The sequence below is a fragment of the Heptranchias perlo genome, chromosome 35 (genome assembly GCF_035084215.1).
Source record: "Heptranchias perlo isolate sHepPer1 chromosome 35, sHepPer1.hap1, whole genome shotgun sequence".
NCBI lineage: Eukaryota > Metazoa > Chordata > Chondrichthyes > Hexanchiformes > Hexanchidae > Heptranchias > Heptranchias perlo.
The window spans coordinates 4065528-4080996 of NC_090359.1; the positions used below are offsets into that span (position 1 = coordinate 4065528).

Below are 15469 nucleotides of genomic sequence, written 5' to 3' on the forward strand. Positions count from 1 at the left end.
CCAGGCAAGTGGACAGTATTCCATCACACTCCTGACTTGTGCCTTGTAGATGGTGGAAAGGCTTTGGGGAGTCAGGAGGTGAGTCACTCGACGCAGAATACCCAGCCTCTGACCTGCCCTTGCAGCCACAGTTTTATGCAGCTTGTACAGTTCAGTATCTGGTGAATGGTGACCCCCAGGAATATTGATGGTGGAGGATTCGGCAATGGTAATGCCGTTGAATGTCAAGGGGAGGTGGTTAGACTCTCTCTTGTTGGAGATGGTCATTGCTTGACACTTATAGAATCATAGAATTATAGAAGTTACAACATGGAAACAGGCCCTTCGGCCCAACATGTCCATGTCGCTCAGTTTATACCACTAAGCTAGTCCCAATTGCCCATATCCCTCTATACTCATCTTACCCATGTAACTGTCCAAATGATTTTTAAAGGACAAAATTTTACCCGACTCTACTACTGCCTCTGGCAGCTCGTTCCAGACACTCACCACTTTTGAGTGAAAAAATTGCCCCTCTGGACCATTTTGTATCTCTCCCCTCTCACCTTAAATCTATGCCCCCTCGTTATAGATTCCCCTAACTTTTGGAAAAGATTTTGACGATCTACCTTATCTATGCCCCTCATTATTTTATAGACTTCTATAAGATCACCCCGTAACCTCCTACTCTCCAGGGAAAAAAGTCCCAGTCCATCTAACCTCTCCCTATAAGTCAAACCATCAAGCCCCGGTAGCATCCGAGTAAATCTTTTCTGCACTCTTTCTAGTTTAATAATATCCTGTCTATAATAGGGTGACCAGAACTGTACACAGTATTCCAAGTGTGGCCTTACTAATGTCTTGTACAAGTTCAACAAGACATCCCAACTCCTGTATTCAATGTTGTGACCAATGAAACCAAGCATTTCGAATGCCTTCTTCACAACCCTATCGACCTATGACTCCACTTTCAAGGAGCTATGAACCTGTACTCCGAGATCTCTTTGTTCCATAACTCTCCCCAACGCCCCACTATTAACGGAGTAGGTCCTGGCCCGATTCGATCGACCAAAATGCATCACCTCACATTTATCTAAATTAAACTCCATCTGCCGTTCATCGGCCCACTGGCCCAATTTATCAAGATCCCGTTGCCATCCTAGATAACCTTCTTCACTGTCCACAATGCCACCAATCTTGGTGTCATCTGCAAGCTTATAACCATGCCTCCTAAATTCTCATCCAAATCATTAATATAAATAACAGCGGACCAAGCACCGATCCGTGAGGCACACCGCTGGTCACAGGCCTCCAGTTTGAAAAACAACCCTCCGACTTCAAGCCAATTTTGCATCCAATTGGCTGCCTCACTTTGGATCCCTGAAATGCGAACAGGAGTTGGATTCGAACCCACGCCCCCGCAAAAATTAGAACCTTAATCCAGCGTCTTAAGCCGCTAGACCATGCTACCACCTAAAATTAGCAACCACTTGTCTGGCACGAATGTTACTTGCCACTTACCAGCCCAAGCCTGGATGTTGTCCAGGTCTTGCTGCATGCGGGCACGGACTGTTTCATTATTTGAGGGGTTGCGAATGGAAATGAACATTGTGCAATCATCAGCGAACAACCCCATTTCTGACCTTATGATGGAGGCAAGGTTATTGATGAAGCAGCTGAAGATGGTTGTGTCCAGGACACTGGCCTGTGGAACTCATGTAGCAATGTCCTGGGGCTGCGATGATTGGCCTCCAACAACCGCTATCATCTTGTTCGGTATGACTCCAGCCACTGGAGAGTTTTCCCCGTGATTCCCATTGACTTCAATTTTACTCAGGCTCCTTGTTGCCAAACTCGGTCAAATGCTGCCTTGATGTCAAGGCAGTCACGCTCACCTTACCTCTGGAATTCATCTCTTTTTTCCATGTTTGGACCAAGGCTGTAATGAATTCTGGAGCCGAGTGGTCCTGGCGGAACCCAAACTGAGCATCGGTGAACACGTTATTGGAGAGTAAGTGCCGGGAAAAAAGTTATGGTTGCACCCAGATTTGGGATTGGATCGCTAGATTCAGTGTTTAGAGTACTCACCATGACACATGGAATCCGATGATTTCTTCAGCCAGCAGCCACCATTCAAAGACACTTGGCTCTTTTCCCAGCACGGCCATGTCGCTGTATTACTGACCTCTCGAGGCTGTTGCCAACCCTCTCCAATCAGCAAAACTGCAAGCAATGGACAATTCCAAACTGCCATCTTGACCCGGCCCTTTGCCGCTCCCACGTTCAGCTTCCACTCCTTCTCCTCTGCTAAGAATCGATGCTCAGCCAATCACACAGCTACTAATCAAACCTGTCGCTTCCATCGTCACTGCTTCTGTTTCACTCTGCTCAGCGCAGCTCCGATTATATCTTGCCGGATAATCTGTGAATAAATATTGCAAGGCACTGATGCATGAAGATTGGCGTAAAACAAAATGTAAACTTTGCCCGAGGACACGATCCAAGCAATTCCTGCATTTCAAGAGACAGTGCTTTGAATTTCGGCATGTTTGCTTGCTGAATGCAGATTGCAAAGAAAAATTCAGCAAACACCATTCTTTGGTGCAGTGAAGCGCAGCGTTGCACAAAAAGTAACTTTCTCTTCTGAAGATTTGGGAAAGCAAAAAACAGGCTGAGCTTCTCGACTGATAGAAATGTTACAGAACGGAAAGAGGCCATTCAGCCAATCGAGCCCTGACGGCTCGATGCAAAAGCAATCCAGCCAATCCAACTCCCTCGACCGATCCCAGTCGCCCTGCACATGCTTTGCTTTCAAGTATTCATGCAGTTCCCTTTTGAAAGCCACGATTGAATCTACCTCCACCACAACCCCTGGCAGTGCATTCCAGATCCTAACCACTCACTGTGTAAAAAAGGTTTTCCCTCATGTCACCTTTGGTTCTTTTGCCAGTCACCTTAAATCTATTTCCTCTGGTTCTTGATCCTTCTGGCATAAGGAACAGTTTCTTTCGATCTATTCTGTCAACACCCCTCATGATTTCAAGTAAATCTGTCATATCTCCTCTCAATCTTCTCTGTTCCAAAAAGAACAAACCCAGCATCTCCAGGCTATCCACGTAACTAAAGTCCCTCATCCCTGGAATCATGCTAGTTTATCTTTTCTGCACCCTCTCTAAAACCTTCACATCTTTCGTGAAGTGCCGTGCCCAGAACTGGACCTAATGCTCCAGTTGTGGTCGAACTAATGTTTTATAAACCTTCATCATAGCCTCCTTGCTTTTGTAATCTATGCCTCAAAATATAAAGCTCAGCATCCCATATGATTTGTTGACCGCTTTCTCAACCGACCTCGTCACATTCAACGGTTTGTGCACATATACCCCCAGACCTCTCTGTCCATCGACACATTTTAGAATTGTGAGCTTTACTTGATATTGATTCTCCTCGTTCTTCCGACCGAGATGTATCACCTTGCATTTTTCTGCGATAAATTTCGATATCCTCTTGAAGTCCATCACTATCCTCCTCAATGTTCACTATACTTCCAAGGGTTGCGTCATCTGCAAATTTGGAAATTGTGCCCTGTACACCCAAGTCCAAGTCATTAATAAATATCAAATAGGGCAGTGGTGCGAGCACCGACCTGTGGGGAACATTACTGTACACCTCCCTCCAATCCCCAAAACAACCGTTCATCACTCCTCTCTGGTTCCTGTTACTGAGGCAATTTTCGAAACATGTTGCTATTGCTCCTTTAGGCCGTTCGGCCCTTCGAGTCCTGCCAGCTCGATGCAAAAGCAATCCAGCCAATCCCACTCCCTCGCCCTATCCACGGAGCCCTCGGCATGTTTTCCTTTTGAAGTATTTATACAGTTCCCTCTTGAAAGCCACGATTGAATCTGCCTCCACCACGACCCCTGGCAATGCATTCCAGATCCTAAACACACACTGTGTAAAAAAGGATTTTCCTCAAGTCATCTTTGGTCATTTTGCCAGTCGCCTTAAATCTATGTCCTCTGGTTCTTGACCTTTCCGCCAATAGGAACAGTTTGTCTCCATCCATTCTGTCAATACCCCTCATGAGTTTAAATACCTCTATCAAATCTCCTCTCAATCTTCTCTGTTGCAAGAAAAACAACCCCAGCTTCTCCAGTCAATCTACGGAACGAAAGTCCCTCATCCCTGGAATCATTCTCGTTCGTCTTTTCTCCACCCTCTCTTAGGCCTTCAAATTCGAAGGTTGATCGAGATTTTAATTTGGATCGCTGGAATCCAAGTCCAGAATGCTTTTTATTGCACTGTGTGAACCAACTGACTACTTCAGCTGGCTACCGACAAACCTCAGCCATCATCAAAACTGCAACATCTTGACAAGAAAATGTCAACATTGCCCGAGGACATGATCCAAGCAATTCTTGCCTTTCAAGAAGCAATGCTGTGAATTTCTACATGCTTGATTGCTGAATGCAGATTACAAAGAAAAGTTCTGCAAACACAATTCTCTGGTGCAGTGAAACTCAGCATTAATCAAAATACAGCTTTCTCTTCTGTTGATTTGGGAAAGCTAAAGTCCGGTTGAGCTGATGAACTGAATCCGATCGAAGCAAGTGGCACCTCATTGATTGATAGCGACTTCCCACCAGCAGGGAGTGGATTCCCGCTGCATTTTGTTTTTTTGCCCTGCAGTTGCAAACGAATGGGACAAAAACAAATGAGGTGCCACCGAGATTCGAACTCGGATCGCTGGATTCGGAGTCCTCACCATGACACCACGGAACCCATTTCTTGAAAAAAGCCGCACCCTCCATCAAAAGAGATTTGGCTCTTTTCGAAGCACGGCCACGTCGCTGCATCACTGACTTCTCGAGGCTGTTGCCACACCGCTCCCATCAGCAAAACTACAAGAACTTGACAAATCCAAACTGCCAGTTTGACTTGACCTTTTCTCATCTCTTCCTTCAGCTTCCACCCTTTTCCTTCCGCTTAGTATCGATGTTCAGCCAATCACACAGCAACTAGTCAAACCTATCGCTTCCCTCGTCACTGCGTCTCTTTCAATCTGCTCAGCGCAGCTCCAATGACAGTCTTGCCGGATAATCTGTGAATAAATATTGCAAGGCACTGATGCATGAAGATTGGCCTAAAACAAAATGTAAACTTTGTGCGAGGGCACGATCCAAGCAATGCCTGCATTTCAAGAGACAGTGCTTTGAATTTCTGCATGTTTGCCTGCTGAATGCAGATTGCAAAGAAAAATTTATCAAACACCATTTTTGGTGCAGTGAAGCGCAGCGTTGCACATAAAGCAACTTTGTCTTCTGAAGATTTAGGAAAGCAAAAGACAGGCTGAGCTTATGGACTCATAGAAAGGTTACAGCACGGAAGTAGGCCGTTCGGCCCTTCGAGTCCAGCCAGCTCCATGCAATAGCAATCCAGCAAATCCCACTCCCTCGCCCTATCCCCGTAGCCCTCGGCATGTTTTCCTTTAAAGTATTTTTCAGTTCCCTCTTGAAAGCCACGATTGAATCTGCCTCCACCACGACCCCTGGCATTGCATTGCATTTCCTAACCACTCACTGTGTAAAAAAGGTTTTTCCTCAAGTCACTTTTGATTCTTTTGCCAGTCACCTGAAATCTATATCATCTGGTTCTTGACCTTTCCGCCAATAGGAACAGATTGTCTCCATTTATTCTGTCACTACCCCTCATGAGTTTAAATAGCTCTATCAAATCTCCTCTCAATCTTCTCTGTTCCAAGATGAACATCCCCTGCTTCTCCAGTCTATCCACGCAACTAAATTCCCTCATCCCTGGAATCATTCTCGTTCATCTTTTCTGCACCCTCTCTTGGACCTTCGCATTTTTCCTAAAGTGCGGTGCCCAGATCTGCACACAATACTCCAGTTGTGGTCGAACTAATGTTTTATAAAGGATCATCATGAATTCCGTGCTTTAGTGTTCGATGCCTGTATTTATAAAGCCCAGGATCCCGTATGCTTTTTGAACCGCATTCTCAACCAGCCTCGCTACATTCAACGATTTGTGCACTTTTCCCCCATATCTCTCTGCTCCTGTACCCTTTTCGAATTGAGCCCTCTTATTCACATTGCTTCTCCTCGTTCTTCCGACCACCGAGATGTATCACCTGGCATTTTTCTGCGTTCAATTTCGATATCCTCTTGAAGTCTATCACTATCCTCCTCACTGTTCACTATAATTCCAAGGTTTGTGTCATCTTGAAATTTGGAAATTGTGCCCTGGACACCCAAGTCCAAGTCATTAATAAATATCAAAAAGGGCAGTGGTGCGAGCACCGACCTGTGGGGAACATTACTGTACACCTCCCTCCAATCCGAAAAACAACCGTTCATCACTCTTCTCTGGTTCCTTTTACTGAGGCAATTTTATATCCATATTGCTGCTGCTCCTTTTATTCTATGGGTATCAATCTTGATGACAAGGCTATCATAAGGCACTTTATTAATCGCCTTTTGAAAGTTTACATACACCACATCAATCGCATTGCCCTCAGCATCCTTCTCCGTTACCTCATCAAAAACTCTATCAAGTCAGTTCAATACGATTTGCCTTTAACAAAAGCCCAAATTTATACAATTAGCTCGAACCTCATTGATAGAGGCTCCGAACTTCCCACGAACAGGGATGGGATTCCAGGTGACTTTTATTTGTTTCCCCAAAAGTTACAAACGAAAGGGACAAAAGTTGAGGTTCCACCGAGATTTGAACTCGGATCGCTGGATTCAAAGTCCAGAGTGCTCAACATTACACCATGAAACCCATTCATTAAAGCATGCGACCCCCTTCCCTTCACGGATACTGGGCTCCATTATCAGCATCGCCATGGCGCTGCATCATTGACTGCACGAGGCGACTGGCAAACGTCTGCAATCAGCAAAACTGCAAGCCCTGGTCAATCCCAACCTGCCACTTTGGCCTTTTCTCATCCATACTTCCAGCTTCCCCACTTTTCCCTCTGATAAGCAGAGATGCTCAGCCAATCGCACAGCTGCTGTCAAATCCATCGCTTCCCTCGTTGATGCTTCTGTTTCACACTGCTCAGCGCAGCTCGTCTTGTTGGATAATCAGTGCATAAACATTGCAAGGCACTGATGCATGAAGTTCGGGGTGAAATGTAAAGAGCTCGATCCTCACTGATTAAAGCTGCGAACTCCCCACCAACAGGGATTAGATTCCAAGTGATTTTAACTTGTTTGCCCTCAATTTGCAAACGAAAAGGACAAAATTCGAAGGTTGATCGAAATTTGAATTTGGATCGCTGGAATCCAAGTCCAGAATGCCCTTGTTATTGCACTGTGTGAACCAACTGATTACTTCACCTGGCACCCACCAGTCAAAAACACTTGGCTGTTTTATCAGCACTGCCTTAACCCCACATCACTGACACCTCGAGGCTACCGACAAACCTCTCCCATCATCAAAACTGCAACATCTTGATAAGAAAATGTCAACATTGCCCGAGGACATGATCCAAGCAATTCTTGCCTTTCAAGAAACAATGCTTTGAATTTCTACATGCTTGATTGCTGAATGCAGATTACAAAGTAAAGTTCTGCAAACACCATTCTCTGGTGCAGTGAAACTCAGCATTAAACAAAATACAGCTTTCTCTTCTGTTGATTTGGGAAAGCTAAAGTCCGGTTGAGCTGATGAACTGAAACCGATAGAAGAAACTGGAACCTCATTGATTGACAGTGACTTCCCACCAGCAGGGAGTGGATTCCCGCTGCATTTTGTTTTTTTTGCCCTGCAGTTGCAAACGAATGGGACAAAAACAAATCAGGTTCCACCGAGATTCGAACTCGGAACGCGAGATTCAGAGTCTAGAGTGCTCACCATTACACCATGGAACCCATTTGTTAACAAAAGTCGCACCCTCCATCAAAAGACATTTGGCTCTTTTCTAAGCACGGCCACGTCGCTGCATCACTGACTTCTCGAGGCTGTTGCCACACCGCTCCCATCAGCAAAACTACAAGAACTTGACATTTCCAAACTGCCACTTTGACTTGACCCTTTCTCATCTCTTCCTTCAGCTTCCAACCTTTTCCTTCTGCTTAGTATCGATGTTCAGCCAATCACACAGCAGCGAGTCAAACCTATCGCTTCCCTCGTCATGCTTCTCTTTCAATCTGCTCAGCGCAGCTCCGATGACAGTCGTGCCGGATAATCTGTGAATAAATATTGCAAGGCACTGATGCATGAAGATTGGCCTAAAACAAAATGTAAACTTTGTGCGAGGGCACGATCCAAGCAATGCCTGCATTTCAAGAGACAGTGCTTTGAATTTCTGCATGTTTGCCTGCTGAATGCAGATTGCAAAGAAAAATTCAGCAAACACCATTTTTGGTGCAGTGAAGCGCAGCGTTGCACATAAAGCAACTTGTTCTTCTGAAGATTTAGGAAAGCAAAAGACAGGCTGAGCTTATGGACTCATAGAAAGGTTACAGCACGGAAGTAGGCCGTTCGGCCCTTCGAGTCCTGACAGCTCGATGCAACAGCAATCCAGCCAATCCCACTCCCTCGCCCTATCCCCGTAGCCCTCGGCATGTTTTCCTTTAAAGTATTTTTCAGTTCCCTCTTGAAAGCCACGATTGAATCTGCCTCCACCACGACCCCTGGCATTGCATTGCATTTCCTAACCACTCACTGTGTAAAAAAGGTTTTTCCTCAAGTCACTTTTGATTCTTTTGCCAGTCACCTTAAATCTATGTCCTCTGGTTCTTGACCTTTCCGCCAATAGGAACAGTTTGTCTACATTTATTCTGTCAATACCCCTCATGAGCTTAAATAGCTCTATCAAATCTCCTCTCAATCTTCTCTCTTCCAAGAAGAACATGCCCAGCTTCTCCAGTCTATCCACACCACTAAATTCCCTCATCCCTGGAATCATTCTCGTTCATCTTTTCTGCACCCTCTCTTAGACCTTAGCATTTTTCCTAAAGTGCGGTGCCCAGATCTGGACACAATAATCCAGTTGTGGTCGAACTAATGTTTTATAAAGGATCATCATGAATTCCGTGCTTTAGTGTTCTATGCCTGTATTTATAAAGCCCAGGATCCCGTATGCTTTTTGAACCGCATTCTCAACCAGCCTCGCTACATTCAACGATTTGTGCACTTTTCCCCCATATCTCTCTGCTCCTGTACCCTTTTCGAATTGAGCCCTCTTATTTACATTGCTTCTCCTCGTTCTTCCGACCACTGAGATGTATCACCTTGCATTTTTCTGCGTTCAATTTATATATCCTCTTGAAGTCTATCACTATCCTCCTCACTGTTCACTATAATTTCAAGGTTTGTGTCATCTTGAAATTTGGAAATTGTTCCCTGGACACCCAAGTACAAGTCATTAATAAATATCAAAAAGGGCAGTGGTGCGAGCACCGACATGTGGGTCACATTGACGATCCGGATTCTTTCCCCTCAGTCTGGTTCAGTAATAACTGAAGTCGAATACATTTTAAAGTTCAACACATCTTTAATAGCAGGGTTCTTAGTCTGCAGCATTGATTTGGACTCCTGATAGAGTCCCTCTATGCTGGCAGAGCAAGAACAAAAACATACAGAAATCCACACGTTTTTATACAGATGAATAGGGTTGGAACATACTTAACGAGGGTCAACACCAATCATAAGCCGGGCATAGGTTGCCATGCGAGGTTACATTATTTCCGACCAATCATAAATCGTCCATGTGCTGATCATGCTGCTGTTAGACATCAAAGGGGATAACTTCCTCACTTTCCAACTTAGAATGTTCTTCCCTGTTCCTTCTGTTCCTTATCTCCCAACCTGGAATGTCCTTCAACTTTGGCTAAGCTCGTTACCTATATTGATCTGCCATAAACATGGAGACATTCAGACCAGTCCTTGACTCACATCAAAGACTCTACATTGCTAAGACCATGCAACCCTGCTGACGAAGCAAACATATGGCCCAGCAGGAGGGCCAGGCCACTTGTATCAATCTCAGTTACTAACTAATTAACCCTTTCTAACCATTTTGCATTCTGCTTCTTTGCCACGTAGGCATCTTAATATTTTACCGAAAACTGACCACGTAGGGATTCTCATTCCCCCCTTTTATCATTTTATGATAACCAATTATTACGGTGCTCACTGGTTCTGCAGGTTCTGCAGTGCAGCAACATTTAAGTAAGCAATAAACTATAAGAATTATAACAATGAATATGACTAGCCCTTGAACTAGAGAAGTCCCAATAGAACACAGACATGTTTCATCAATACGCCTTTGTATCTTATCTGTTCTCAGGAACAGACTCCTTCTAAACATCGCTCAAGTAAGCTGCGAATGTCCTTGGTCAGCTAAACCCATTCATGTTAGTTTGAAAAGGCTAACATAGTCAAATATCCTATGGTGATTTATATTTTGTTTCCAGCCTAACTAGACTGAATGGTACCTTTCAGACCATTTTACACCTGTGAATTGGTGCCCTCCCCATTATATCCCTTAATCCAAATTCTCCCTACAATATCCCGTTAGATGCTGTACCTCATCTTAACCAGGTTCCCTTCGTGTTGGCCACCAGTCCGGGTGGAAGAGAGGCAGAGCATCTGATAATCCTATCAAACTATAATTGTCTTCCCTTTTACATGCACCTTACCCCAGCGGGTGCTACTCCCGGTACCATTAAGATGTGTTCTTAGTTGAAACCACAGAGACAATGGGGACATTCTCACCCAGGCTCTGTTTTACTATCTTTGCCAAACCCTTCATCCTCTGCTTACATTTATTACATGCAATGAAAATCAAGAAGCACATTACAACAAACTGCACTACGACTAATACATATGAAACTAATCTAATCCAAAGATGGATCTGTATATTCAGTCCCAAATTCCAGAGGTCATTTCACCAGGTGGTGACTTTAATTTGGTCAATGTCATGCTTAATGTTGTTATTGTCCTGTTGTAGGTTATAATAAACCTTCTGGGAGAGGCGTATCTCCATTCGCAATGCTTCCAAGTATTTAGACAACAGGGATGTCAGATACCCAAATGTGTCCTGATATGCTTTTAAGTCCTTTCTGACATTCTCAGAAACTTGTACGGTGGTGAGGTTATGCCGATGTATCTCTACCAGTTCCTCGGGTCCAATCCGAACCAGGACTTCAGAAATGGAGTAGAATTCTGGACTTAAAATATCACAAGTTAGATTGGCATATTTAAACGTTTTCAAATTAGTTGTAACACAGTATTTGCCCTCTCCGGCATATACCAATTAAGTGGGTTTTAGATCCGCCTCTCGGCCCTCCATGGTACAGTTAATATCCGGATTGGTACCGGTATTATTAAACCCACACTGTGCTTCTAGGCTGTGTCCAACACTATGTGGACACACAGTGACAGCATGTCTAGTAACACATCCCTTTAATTTTGTTCTAGCCAATCAGCTTAAATCTACGTCCTCTAGTTCTTGAACCCTCTGCTAGGGGAAACAGGTACTTCCTGTCTACTTTATCTGAGCCCCTCATAATCTTGTAATTTTGTATCCATCGTGCGGATATCCTCTAAATATTGTTTCTCCCAATTTTATGGTTAACTAATGGGAACCTAACCCTGAATTTTGGAAATCCAAATTACTGTGTCCCTTTTTACTTTAATTTCAGTCCTTTTGATTGATACCAGTGTTTCCTGACTGTTTCATTAATTAGTTGGTTTCTCTATGGACCATGTGTCAGTGCCTTGTTTAAAAGGATTTCTCACTCGCCTGGACCACATTAACCATTTCCCTGTTGTGCTGTTGTCAAGTAACTGAGCCTGTCTGAGACTCATTCTTCAATGTATCTTCTTCATGTATCTCCGCATACTAGCAGCATCTCATAGGAATGAGCTTAGTGTTCTTGGATATTAACTTTCTGCTGGCCAGTCTCTTCTTCCTCATGGTATTTCCGAACATTTTCCATGGCACACATCATATGTCCTGTAGGATTCAGTCCTGTAAAAGCAACTGGTTTGTTTAAAGAGTGGTTGCAATAGCTCACCAGGCCATAGGCCTTTGTAATCATGTTCTTCATCCTGGTCTCCGTTTCAGATGATGGCAACATACATTTGTATCTTTTATGTCCACTGTAGCCATTCTTAGGTTTTCAGGTTATCTTATCAAAAAGATCAGGGGTGTCTCGAGTGCTTATCTCCCCCTGCATGGTCCCGATGTCAGGGTAGTGGCCAGGCTATTGAGTGTAGTTTTCTCATTATTCATTATAGGCAAGGACACAAATATCTCCACGAGAAAGCTATCAATTTACTATTCTCAACTACACTTTCCTGACTTCCACTAGATTGTATATTTATGCCAGATTGATTTTTTTATCATGCCCAATTCAATGACTTTAGAGAAATTCCCATATCTCCCCACCTCGAGCATTCTGTCGCGGAAGACAACAAATAGGTTAAAACAAAACAAATCAAAATGTTTTCAAAAGAAGAGAATCAGGTTGATATCACCACGCTGTGACATTTGGTATCCGCTGATGTCTGCAGCTAAAGTCTTAAATCTTTAACACCACTGGATCGTTTCCTGCACCAAATTTCTCCAGCAAAGGTTGCACCGTAACTTTGTAACTACTCTTGGTAATCCTGCACCATCAACACTCACGTGGTCCCAAAAAAAAACCAGGGTCACCTGTTTTAAAAGAAACACAGAAAATCCATTGCGGCTCTTCTTGAGAGCCCAAGTGATTAATTTGTCAAATCTTCATTTATTATTTATTTATCCAAAGGAATAATCCCTATACCCAAAACAAATTTAGAAAACAAAATAGGAGAGAGAAATTGCCTAGTTCCACTCTCTCTGAAGCACGCAGCCTGTCTGAAATAAACACTGTCTCTCCCACATACAGATGTACGCAGGGCTGCAGACTGGAATTTCTAACTCCAAGTCCTAATCTCTGTGTTTTCAAGATGTAACCACATTAAGCAGATATCATTAGCAGCCGCCTGCTAAGATACGTTATATTCCTCTTTTATTAATTTATTAATGGTTTGGGCATGTGTTTCTAGCACTGTAGCTATCCTTTGCAAATATATGGTCAGCATTTGATCCTCAGACAATTCCTTATCTGTATTTTCATTTATCTTTTAATATATCTTTAATGCGAGACCCTAAATCTCTGACCTTTTGATCTAATGTTGTCAAATCAATGGTGTTAACAACTGAGGCAAAGGCAGTTGCTATATCACTTATCACAGATCTTTACGTCTCCATATTTGCCTATCTCTTTTTACGATGTCCACCTCCATTCCATGTGGCTCTTTGTTTTAACACTTGAGTTAGGAGGTGTTGATCTAATTGTTGAGTTTTCTTAGCATTCTCAATGCGAGTTATATAATTTGTCAGGGAAGGTCTCCCCTCTTTGATCAGATCTTGTATTCTACTATTAATTTCAAATAAAATTGAATAGCCCCAGAACTTGTCAAAACTTCCTTATCATACTGTGGCAGGGTAAAACTGATAGGCGTTTAGTACCCTGTGTCAGTACATAGCTCAAGTAATGGACTTCCAATTGTCTAACCTATGCTTCCTTTTCATATGATTTGTTTTACATTCCTTTCTTATCAATTTTTCACTGTAGCGTGAAAACTTATATCTCAGTCAATTGTAGCCTTTGGCATTTCCGAGTGATTGGGACAATTTTACTAATATAACCAATACCAATTATTACCTCATGTTCACCTGTGTTCTGGGCAAGCCTCAGACAGTTCTCAACCGACTGGGTCATTTCTATCTGTTTGAACTGCTCTTGGCATGACAGTCTGGCTTCTTGGGATGGAAGGGGTTAACATTAACTTGCTCTTGTGGTAGGAGTAACTTGATCCTTCTCCCTTTTGAGATTAAGTTCCCACCTTCAAAATTTCACTTCACACAGGTTTGACTGATTTTTTTACTTCTCACATTTGTGGATTGCTTTATACTATATTTTTGCACACTATTTTTTCACATACTTTTAGTGGGTGTGATTATAATCAACGCTGCGAGCTGTTCCAGCTTTCCGACTTTTCCTATCACAATGATCCTGATAGTTTTTTTAATCTATCCCGTTAATTTTTAACCTCTTTTTAAACCACAGCCAATCACAAAATAAACATTCAAAATGCCAATTTTTTGAAGATTCCATGTCTGGAATTTAACATGCCCACACTTTATAAGAACCAGAATTTAATAGGTCACTTAACCTCAATAACTCCAATTTTAATTCAGCAGTATCAGAATTAAACACACGACAAGACAGATACATTACACAAAGGAAGAAAACACGCAAGACACAGTACGAAGGGGGCGTGGCCCACAACACCAAAAAAAACACTGATCAAGACAGGCTTTTTAAAGGGACAGTACACTTACACAACAAAACCTTTCTTTTTCGGGTCTCTGTCTTTTAAACATTTGTCTAGTCACTTAATTCTATCCATATTTTTTCTTACAGTACTGTCTCCATAAAGCAATTAGTTCTTTGGCTGTGGTACCTCTGTTATTTTCCAAATTAATTCCTGAGCCTTTTTTCGGCATCTAAGTTTTATCAATAGTTCCTGTTTATATCCAATCATCAGGAACTTAAACCCTGACTACCCTCAGTGATATTAACCACTGACCTACCGCTTACAAGTTATTCCCTCAGTGATATTCGACCACTGACCTCTTCCTGCTATTGCTGTGTATTCGCCAGACTGACCTGAATCTTGTAAGGACACCACACGAGTGTTAGCGTTCGGACGATTCGTCGTCAGACTGACGGATTGGAGGAAAACCGACGTAGTAAATTAAGACTACTTACATCGGGGCGCCATTTCCTTCCTCCGTGTCTGAGACAATCCGCCTCTTACTCCGCGAACTCTCGGTGAACGACCGTTAAGATCCCACCGCTGCCACCAAATGACGATCCGGATTCTTTCCCCTCAGTCTGGTTCAGTAATAACTGAAGTCGAATACATTTTAAAGTTCAACACATCTTTAATAGCAGGGTTCTTAGTCTGCAGCATTGATTTGGACTCCTGATAGAGTCCCTCTATGCTGGCAGAGCAAGAACAAAAACATACAGAAATCCACACGTTTTTATACAGATGAATAGGGTTGGAACATACTTAACGAGGGTCAACACCAATCATAAGCCGGGCATAGGTTGCCATGCGAGGTTACATTATTTCCGACCAATCATAAATCGTCCATGTGCTGATCATGCTGCTGTTAGACATCAAAGGGGATAACTTCCTCACTTTCCAACTTAGAATGTTCTTCCCTGTTCCTTCTGTTCCTTATCTCCCAACCTGGAATGTCCTTCAACTTTGGCTAAGCTCGTTACCTATATTGATCTGCCATAAACATGGAGACATTCAGACCAGTCCTTGACTCACATCAAAGACTCTACATTGCTAAGACCATGCAACCCTGCTGACGAAGCAAACATATGGCCCAGCAGGAGGGCCAGGC

The 15469-nt window shown here is 43.2% G+C and overlaps 2 non-coding genes across 2 annotated transcripts; both read right to left on the reverse strand.

Moving 5' to 3' along the window:
- Window positions 1-6705: 6705 nt before the first annotated feature.
- Window positions 6706-6777, reverse strand: trnaq-uug (transfer RNA glutamine (anticodon UUG)). Its single transcript has one exon. It is a non-coding gene; the product is annotated as a tRNA-Gln (tRNA).
- Window positions 6778-7799: 1022 nt separating this feature from the next.
- trnaq-cug (transfer RNA glutamine (anticodon CUG)) lies at window positions 7800-7871 on the reverse strand. Its single transcript has one exon. It is a non-coding gene; the product is annotated as a tRNA-Gln (tRNA).
- Between the last annotated feature and the right edge of the window lie 7598 nt (window positions 7872-15469).